Here is a 10,879-nt window from a genome sequence, read left to right as displayed (position 1 = left end):
GTGTGATCCGAGTGTGGTGATGCTCAGAGGTGGAAGAACCTTTAAGAGGGGAATCAAGTAGAGGCATTGCTCTTGGAAGCAAGTCCAAGATTAATGCTAGTCTTAATGCCAGTTCTTACAAGAGCAGGTTGTTGTAAGAAGAACCAGACTGGTCCTAAATTTTCCTTGCTTCCTATCTCATGATGTGACTATTTTATCCCTCTCTCTACCATGATGCCATCATTAGGTTGTGATAAAGTCAGAGGGGGCCATCGCCAGCATCCAACAAGATGGGGTTTTATGATCATGGATGTTCAGTTTCCCAAACTGTGAGCTAAATAACCCTCTTTTCTTTATAAAGTATATTGCCTCAGGAATTTTTTAATAGCACCATTAGATGGACTAAAGCATACCTTTTTCTCTTCTATATGGCACCCTAATTCAGCCTTGAGTACAGGTGCTTAATCTCATGTCTTGTGCCCCTTGTACTCTGTGAGCTCCTCTGTGAGCCCTGGAACATGATTCGTAGGTGTTTTCAATTCCTTTGGGGGAACTCTGATACAAGAGAAGGAATTGATAGCCAGGGCCCCTGTCATCTCTCTCTGAGGCACCTGCTCATTTTTCCTCAGGAAAATCTCATCCACGTCACCAGGTCATGCTGTTAATTCACCAATTCTGTTTCTGTTCAAGTTTCTCAGATATTCTTCTTGATGGCATTATTTTCAGAGAATGGATGACCCTCAGGCAGGACTGAGGTTGTGAGACTGGAGATCTTTACTTGAATTTTATTTTCAACTTAAAAATAGGGTCTTTGCCTGGGTTCTTCTCTGGGCTGGAAGTGCTGATCATTTTTAAGAGTTATCAGCTGGGTTGAGAGAAAATGTAAGGTAAATTCACCTAGTGAGGACATCTGAGGACAAAATGTCTCTAATTGTCTTATGTGCTCCTAGTATGTGGCCTTGTGTGATAACAGGCAAACCACTTGAGTTCTCTGAGACTCAGTGTCTACATCTTCAAAATGGGGATCAAATAGTTATCTTTTAGGGCTATCATGATAGGCAAATGTGTTATGGTACATTTAGTGTTTGTTTTTCTATTTAGATTTCGATTAAGTTTCAGTCCTTGTGTCTGGTATAAGATTGGAATTTAACTTAATTTTTTCCCCAAATGAATAGACAATTGCACCATAACACCTTTTATTGAATAATCCCCCTTTGCCTTTACAGATGAGGAATTCCATTTTTATCAGACCCAAGCTCTGATCTGTCCATTTCTAGACTCCTGAATCGTGTTTCATTCATCTTTGGCCTATTTCTGAGCTAGTGCCATATTGTTTTATTATTGAACCTTTATCATATGTTGTGATACATAATCCCTTATCATTATTCTTCTATCTCAAAACTTTCCTGCTGTTCTTAGGTATAGATTATTTTTCCTAAATGAAAATTTTTTTATCAAATTACTAAGTTTCAAAAATATTGGGACTCAATTCCAACAACCTGTTTAAGTTTAAGTGTGGATTCAAGAAGCAGTATTTTTAGAATAGTAACTTTTCTTAATTAGGACAATGGCATGTATTTCTGCATTTACTTGAGTTTTCTTTATTGCCTTTTTTTGTGGTACTGTGGGTTGAACTCAGGGTTTGGTGCTTGGTACACAAGGGTTGGTACTACTTAAGCCGCCCTGTCAACCCTTTCTGCATTGGTTATTTTTGAGATAGGGTCTCACTTTATGCCTGGGCTGGCCTGGAACAAGATTCTCCTATTAGTGTCTCCCTGTGTAGCTGGGTGTGATGAGCATGTGCCACCACACGCAGCCTTTGGTTGAGATGGGGCTTCATGTACGTTTTGTCTGAGCTGCCTTTGATCCATGATCCTCATGATCTCAACCTCTCAAGTAGCTAGGGTTACAGGTGTGAGCCACCACACTTGGATCTTTAGTCTTTTGGTTTTTAAAAATATAATCCATTCACCTTTTAGTTACTCATTTTCCTGGGTAACAAATATAAGTGAGCTCTCCCTCATTTTATTTTCCAACTAGATGCTAAATACATATAGAGCAGGAATCCTGCACACCACCACCACTCCCTTCTTCCTCTACCATACTAAGGCACAAGATTATTGCAGGAGCTGACACATGAGGTTGACATGGCCCTGCCCTCTGGGAATAGCTCATTAGACCAAAGGAGGAAGCCTTACATATCCAGGAGCCATCTCTCTGGGACTCGTAGGATTATATAGACAGCTGGTCCCTGTTGTAATCACATCTCAGAAACAAGGATCTGCTATGGAAGTGGAATCATGGCAAAGCTAGCCTTTACATCCTGGTCATGGAAGGTGACCTGTATAACAGTGCATAATCTTATTGTATCTAAAGTTGCATCTAAGTGGCCAATCTGACAGGAAACTTCAGTTCAGATTGGGATGTACTCAACAGCAGTCCAGCATGCAGCAGCAGCTGGGTGTGGAGTGGGACACAGTAGATGGCCAGTGTGCTGAGAGAGGTTGATGGGTGCCTGCAAGTGTATATTCATGTGCGGCTAAGGGAACCAGTCTTTTTTTTTAACTCAGGACTTTGCGTTTGCTAGGCAGGCACTCTACCACTTGAGTCATGACCCCAGTCTTTTTTTGCTTTAGTTATTTTTTTGGATAGAGTTTTGCTTTTTTGCCTAGCATTGGGCCTCAATCTTCCTTCTATGATTCCATACCTGCCTTCTTTGTTGAGATAGGGTCTTGCTAACTTTTTGCTTGGGCTGGCCTTGAACTGCAATCCTCCTAATCTCTGTTTATCCAGAAACTTGAATTACAGGCATGAACCACCACATTTGGTTCCTTAACCAGTCAATTTGAACAGCATAAGGGAAAGTAAGTAAGATGGGTGAGATTAGAACTGACAATAGAGTACTTTGAAGATGGGATTCTTTTTTTGGGGGGTGGTTAGGATATATTTGTTTTACAGGGGGGCTTCATTGTAATAATTCCCATAGGCTTATGTTATACATTGGTTAGATTGTCCCTACTATCTCTCCCCTTGGCCCCTCCCCACCCCACTACAATTGCAAGATGTTTCATTTTTCTATTTTGTATAGGTATATATCTCCATCAACCATTTTTCCCTCACTTTAAGAAGATGAGATTCCTTTTCTAACTCTGTGTGCTCTCCAGATATAACTGTCTACTCAGTCCCTCCTATGCATTTACCCTCTATTTCCTTCAATGCCTTCTTCTACTTCTTGTCTTCCACACACTCCTATCTCTTCTTTCCACCCTCCACTCAACTCTCCATTCTCTGTCACATTTTTTTTCCCCAGGGGAGAGCACGAATGCAGTCCCCCACTACCACAAATTATGCAGTCAAGTTTCCCACATTTGGGGAAATCACAGGGGTCAGCACATCCGGAGTGCAATGGATAAGCCTCGCCCTGGGAAAACCACCTTTGTGATCATGGTATCTCCCCTGCCAGGTAAGTATCTCTCTGTCACATTTTATTTTGGTGATATTGTCTGACCATGAGTCTTCTTAGTTCTGCACACCAGGAAGACTGAGGACAAATGACTTCTTCCTCCTTTATCTCAGTCCCCTCTCCTGGCAGAAGGTCATTTAGCACAAAAGGTCTGAGCCAACTGTGATATCAGATTGTTCCACAAATGAAACAAGACATGAAAATAGCCTTCATGCCGTGGCATAACAAGTGAGCACACTGCTGTGCATCCCATGTGGGGTGCAGTGAGAGCCGAGCCTTTCACCTAAAGCCAGGCAGATGCTGCAATTTTCTTGTCCCTCTCAGGCCCACAGCTCAGTCATGAAGACAGGGGTACTGTCATTTTAGCTGTGTTCTTTGATTTGAGTTGCTATTGCCTAGGTTACACTGATACTTGATAGAACAGCTGTAATTAATGAATCTTCATGGTGGCAGAAAGGAAGGGAAACATGGAAGGACTTTTTATATTGAGATAGAAATTCAACACCAAGTCAAAAACCCTTTGAGAACTTGTTATGCACACATTATTGCTTAGGACTGGGGCCTCAGAGTCAGACAAATGATCCTCACCTTAAGGACCATAGATGTTAGCAGAGACACCAATTGTCAGAAAAGGACACTGCAACATGGCAAGTGTGATAAGGAAAATGTTCACAAAGTGCTCTGGCAATAGGTGAGAGTTAGAGAAAATATATTTACAATACATTTGACAGATGAGCAATGTGCTAACACTTAACAGAAAAATAGAAAAATGTATCAATAGAGATCATCCAAGTAGTCAATAAATATATGTTAATTAAAATGAGATAGCTTTTCTCCCTTCAAAGATTGACAAAATTAAAAATGAGGGGAAAGTCCTAGAGTTGGCAAGTGTGCTGGGAGAAATTGTATTCTTAAATATTACTGTGGAAATGGAGTTTGTCAGAGTCTTTTTAGCATCATAATCATGCCATGTTTATTCAACTTAAAAATATGTATGCTTTTTTATCTTGATCTGTCCTACCTTTGGTAATTTATCCTGTGTAAATAAAATTATTTGTTGTGGCAAAAATAAAACAAATAAGCATGGCACTTATATTTTAGAATAGTGTATAGCTACAATAAAGAATAAATTAGAATTATGATTGTTGACCCAAAGGGATGCCCATTCTTATTATTAAAGAGCAAAAAAAATTGTATAGGAATATACATAGTATAATTTTGTTTTGGTAAAAACAATGACAAAAATTCATGTGAGTGTGTGTGTGTGTTTGTACATGTTTAAGTGAGTTTGTAGAAAGAATGAAAGGATAGACTCAATGCTACTAACACTGATAGCTTTGTAGAAAAGAAGATGGAAAAGGAGAGAGGGTAAAGAAAAACTATGTTTTCCTCATAAACTTTTTGGTTTTTAAAAACTGGTTTCAGATTTTGTGCCTCTGAGAAGTTGAAGTACAGGTACTTTACCTTATTCCTGTACAACTGAACATTATAAATAAAAAACAAATGAAGGTGGAGAAAAGAGGACTGGCTAAGGACCAATAGGCAACCATTGGTGAGTTCCCTGGTTTCCTTTTCACTTCATATATCTCACACTTGGAGTTGATGAAGCTGGCAATCTAGAAATGCCAATGGGAAAAGGGAAAAAAAATCCCCAATATATGCATACTCTTTCTGTATGCTGGAGAAAGAAACTGGAGGGGAAAAAAAAAAAACCCAGCAAGAGAAAAAACTTCAGACAAAAACTACTTTTCTGCAAACACCTCAAAAACCATTATGGTCCATTCCCAACCACACAGCAAAGGTTGAGTGAGACATCTAGACTTCCACTTTAGTAAGATTCTAGTGAGGTGCTCCAGGTCCTTTTTCACCATTGTGGGGTGATGTCAGAGAAGGTTGAACAGGAAGCAAGGGCTCCGTCTATGTCACCTGGAAGTAAGATTCCCCATCCTATTCTGGAGTATCCGTGAAGATCCTATTAAGAGCTTTTACTTCCACCCTCACCTGGCAGTACTAAGGTGCCTCTTTCTTTCCCTTTGGGGTCATTTGTGTTTCCAAAACAAAATATCTGAGACTGGGAAATTTTCAGTTTCCTGGTGAGGGTCATATAATTCTTCCCATGGCAGAAGGAGGAAGGGCAAGCTAATCAAATGCTGTGCAAAGGCGCTTTTCTAAGGGCCTTGAACACACTAATGAGAGAGGAAACCCTCATTGCTTAATTATCTCTTAATGGTCCCAGCTTTTAGTACTTTGGCAATCTCTGAATTTTTGGAACCGACAAATTCAAACCATGGGAGGGGTGGTGTCATAAGGTCTAGCGAATTGTCGTGGCCTTCATCGTTGTCCTGTGGTGACAAAGCCACTCTCACTGGGGTATCAATGGAGACCACATGGGAAGGAGGAATTCCACTCCATCCCCCAACAATAATGAGAAACTTCAACAAACACTGAGTGGGGAACCTGAATTTCTATCTCCATCTATTAAGAATGAGGTGGCATGCCTTTTATTCACCTTCAGAGATATTAAAAAATCCAACAAAAGCAGCAGATTTAAATAAGAGCTGAAGTTTTATAACAATACAATAATGTGAGGTTTCAATTGGAAATCATTCATCATATCACCACCCAGGTTGATCCTCAAACTGAATGAAGAAGATGACAGAGATGTTGAAATTATCTGACAAGGAATCTGAGGCAGGCATGATAAAAATACTCCAACAATAATTGCAAACATGCTTGAAGCAAATGAAAAAAAAAAAACCCAGAAAGACTTAGTGAAGAAACAGAGGTTATAGATAATAACCATGTAGAAATAATAGAAATGAAAAATACAACTGAAATACAACTGAAATAAGAACTTCAGTAAGGGGCTAATGGCTGAGGGACAGGTACAGAAGGAAGAATCAGTGGACCAGAAGAGAGAGCAATAGAAATTGCCCAAGGTGAATAGAGATAAAACAGACTGGGAAATGAACAGAGCCTCAGGGACCTGTAGAAGTATTACAAAAAACTAATATACATAATAAAAGTAACAGAAAGAAAAGAGGAAGAGGCTAAGGCTAAAAGGTACTTAAAGAATGGAATACTGAAGGTGGGTGTGATGGAACACGTCTGCAACCCAGCACATGGGAAGAGTCAGTCAGGAGTATATGGGAGATTGAGGCCAACCTGGGCTGTTTTGGAAAAAAAAAGAAAGAATAATGGTGGAGAACACCCCAATCTGGCAAAAGGCATAAACTCCACAGATTTAAGAAGCTGAGTAAAGTCATAAAATAGGGTAAGCTCAAAAAAATTCATGCCATGATATATTATAGCTCTGGAAAATAAAGACAAAGGAAGAATCTTGAGTGTGGCCAGAGAAAAATGAGATCTTACTTATAGAGGTAAAAACATTTAAATGATAGTATATTTCTAATCAGAAACCATGGAAGCCACAAAGTGGTGGCACAAGAATTTTAAAGTGCTGAAATAAAATAAATAACTATACCCAGTGAAAATATCTTTTAGAAGGAAGAGGAAATCAATATTCTTGAATGAAGGAAAACAAAGAAAATTTGGTACCAGTAGACTTGCCTTAAATTAATGACTAAAGAAAATTCTCTAAATAGAAAAAGCATAATAAGAGAAAAAAGTATTGGAACATAGGTAGGGAAGAAAGAGCACAGTAAGCAAAAGTATGGAGAAATACAAAAGGTATTCTAACTCATGTTTGATGACTGAAGCAAAAATTACAATATTGTTGGATGTGGTTTAAACATATGTAAAGGAAACATTTAAAATAATAAAATTTAAGTTTATTAACTTTATTATTTTAAGAAGAAGGTAAAAAAACCAAAGGGTAGTAAACTTTCTACACTTCACTTGAACTGGTAAAATTATGAAACTAGGAAACTATGGTAAACAATACATGTATTATATATATATATATATATATTATATATACTATGTACAAAATAATACCAAAAGAAACCACAAAAAGCTATAAAAAGAGATAAATTCTCAAGAGCAATATATAAATCAAAATGGAGATCAAAAAATTTCATTAGGAAACAGGAAAGCAGGAAACAAAGAGTGAGAGAATAGACAAAACACAACAAATAAAATGGCAGACATAAACCCTAACATATCAATAATTACATAAAATGCAAATGACCTAAATATACAAAAAGAAAGAGATTGGCAGAGTGGCAGAGTGGATTTTAAAAACCACTTATACACTGCCTACAAAAAATTCATTTCGGGAATTCCAAGATGGCGGCTAGAGGTAGGAAGCAGAAAGCGACCCTCCTATAGTGAAATCTTGGAGAGACGCTGGAGACACACTTTGCAGGCATAATCACCGAGAAAAGGCATAACTTTGACCCCTCCACATCTCCAGCCGGTGCAGAGAATCTCCACTTCATGTTAAACGGAGAACCGAGGAGGGCCCCCGGGGCCACCAGTGGCCGGCGCCCATACGGCTTGGGAAGACGCAGACCAGGTGAGCTTCACAGTACTGTGGTACTCCCACAGACAAGCCTGGGCCAGAGCAGCATAGCCCCCTGGACAGACTGACCTCCACCTGGGGAAAAAAGAGAAACTGACTAATAAGCAATAAGAACAATTAAGACACGCGGGAAAGAGGGTGGGGCGCCCTGAGCGCTGAAGATTGGGGGAAGGGAATCCTTCCCGGGACTGTAAATAAACAAGCCAGGCGGGCCAGAGAGGCTCTGGCGGGAGCGGGGCGCGTGCCCAGCAACCAGGAGCGGGGAAGCTTGTGAGAGGAGGGAAGACCCACTTCCCACGTGAACTGTAAACAAACATGGCGGCCGGCAGGAGCAGCAGCACTGCCCAGTAAGCAGGAGCAGGAAAGCTTCTGAAAGCGGCAGTGGGAGGAAAACTTCAGAGGAGGGGGGGAAGACCCACCTCCCACATGAACTGTAAATAAACACGCAGGCCTGACAACGTGGGGGCAGTGTCACCTTTCCCAGTGCTTGGAAAGGGGAAAGCCTGTAGCAGAGGGTCGCACACAGGAGAACTCTGAGCAAACAAAGCCTGTGGGACCAGGTGAGTGCTAAGCTCACCCCAGAGATCTGCATAAATAACGCCGCCAGCTACAGCAGGCAGGCAAGCCACAGTTGCAGATACCACTCTCAGAACTGTCTCCAGACGCTTTTTTTTTCTTTTTCTCCCTACCTTTGATGAGAGAACAACCGAATTACACTGCAAGCCGAAAAACTTACTGAAACTGTATTGCATTTGAACTGGGGACACTTGGTGGGGCTTTTGTGTGTGTGTGTGTGTGTGTGTGTGTGTGTGTAGTTTTGTTCTACTTTATGCATCCCCTTTGATGAGACAACTACAGAACATCTGAGGCACCAACTCCAGGACTGGAGATTGAGACAGACATCCAAATTATTAAGACTGAAACTGCATTGCATATAAACTTGGAAGTTTTTTTGTTTTTTGTTTTTTTTTTTAATTTTCTATTTTCTGTTTTATTTTAATTCATTTTTATATATAGATATTACTTTCATTTACTTATTTTTTATTTTTTTTATCTTTGATTTTCAATCCTCTCTCTGTCTCTCTATTGTCTGTTCAGCTTACTGTCGATTAGTACACTAACACTCCCTGTTTATACCTTTGAAACTCTCTTGTCTGATACCTTGTTCTGCTTTCTCCCTCTTGTCTGTATATTTGTTTTCCCCTTTTCTTTAACTTCTTGCTTTCCATCTCAGCTCACTCTTCCATTCTCAATATTACCATTGTTATTATTACAAGCTAGAAAATACTTAATTACACACAGTACAGGGACAGTAACAACACCAAGGACAATGACGGGAAGACAGAAAAAACAGGGAAACCAGTTTCCCCACAGCAAAAAATTAGTACAGGAACCAGAGGGGAATGAAGAAAAAAGAAACTCAGATCCAGACTCCAACAAAATGAAGATAAACTATGCCAAAGGACCCAGTGAAGCCCACAAGAATAATTTAAAAGAAGACATACTACAAGTACTCAATGAGAATTTTATAGAGATGATACTGGATAGGGTCAACCAAAATGTACAGGAGACACTCAAGAAATTCCAAGACAATAAAAATAGAGAATTTGAAAAAGCAAAAGAAGAAATAAAGGAAACCATAGAAGCACTGTATAAACACCAAAGTGAAAGAGAGAACACAATGAATAAATGGATAAATGAACTCAGGACAAAAATAGACAACAATAAAGAAGAAAACTGCCAGGATATGGAAAACCTCAGAAAAAAGAACGAAACAGAACTGCAAAACAAAACGGAAGGCCAATCCAGCAGAATAGAACAAACAGAAGACAGAATCTCAGAACTTGAAGATGAAATGGTAATTAAAGGAAAAACCAAAGAACTACTAATTAAACAACTCAAGACCTGTGAAAAGAAAATGCAAGAACTCACTGACTCCATCAAAAGACCAAACTTGAGAATCATGGGCATCGAAGAAGGAGAAGAGGTGCAAGCGAAGGGAATGCGTAATATATTCAACAAAATAATAACGGAAAATTTCCCAAATCTAGAGAAAGATATTCCCATACAAATGCAAGAGGTCTCCAGGACACCAAACAGACCAGATCAAAATAGAACTACTCCACGACATATCATCATTAAAACAACAAGTTCAGAAACTAAGGAAAGAATATTGAAGGCTGTAAGAGAGAAAAAACAAGTAACATACAAAGGTAAACCCATCAAAATCACAGCAGACTTCTCAACAGAAACATTAAAAGCAAGAAGAGCGTGGGATGAGATCTTCCGGGCACTGAATGAAAATAACTTCAACCCCAGGATACTCTACCCAGCAAAGCTATCATTCAAAATAGATGGAGCAATAAAAGTCTTCCATGATAAGCAGAAACTAAAACAATATGTGACCACAAAGCCACCATTACAAAAGATTCTGCAAGGGATCCTGCACACAGAAAGTGACACCCAACTTAACCATGAAAAGGCAGGCAGCACCAAACCACAGGATAAGAAAAAGCAAGACAGTAGAGAGTAACATCAAGTTAGGTACACACAATCAAACCTTCAAACAACTAAGATAACTAAATGGCAGGAATCACCACATACCTATCAGTACTAACACTTAATGTTAATGGACTTAATTCACCCATCAAAAGGCACCGCTTGACAAAATGGATTAAAAAAGAAGATCCAACAATTTGTTGCTTACAGGAGACTCATCTCACCGACAGAAATAAGCATATGCTTAGGATGAAAGGCTGGAAGAAGATTTACCAAGCCAATGGCCCCCGAAAACAAGCAGGAGTAGCAATACTTATCTCTGACAAAGTAGACTTCAAACCTACATTGATCAAACGAGATAAAGAAGGACATTCCATACTAATAAAAGGGGAAATAGACCAAAAGGAAATAATAATCATCAATCTGTACGCACCCAATGTCAACGCACCCAATTT

The 10,879-nt window shown here is 39.5% G+C and overlaps 1 non-coding gene across 1 annotated transcript; it reads right to left on the bottom strand.

Annotated features, from left to right (window-relative positions):
- Nucleotides 1-3,286: 3,286 nt before the first annotated feature.
- LOC141418741 (U1 spliceosomal RNA) lies at nucleotides 3,287-3,450 on the bottom strand. The gene has a single exon (XR_012443386.1). It is a non-coding gene; the product is annotated as a U1 spliceosomal RNA (small nuclear RNA).
- Nucleotides 3,451-10,879: the final 7,429 nt, after the last annotated feature.

Source organism: Castor canadensis, chromosome 17, assembly GCF_047511655.1.
Source record: "Castor canadensis chromosome 17, mCasCan1.hap1v2, whole genome shotgun sequence".
Taxonomy (NCBI): Eukaryota; Metazoa; Chordata; class Mammalia; order Rodentia; family Castoridae; genus Castor; species Castor canadensis.
This window is presented reverse-complemented; position numbering and strand designations above follow the sequence as displayed.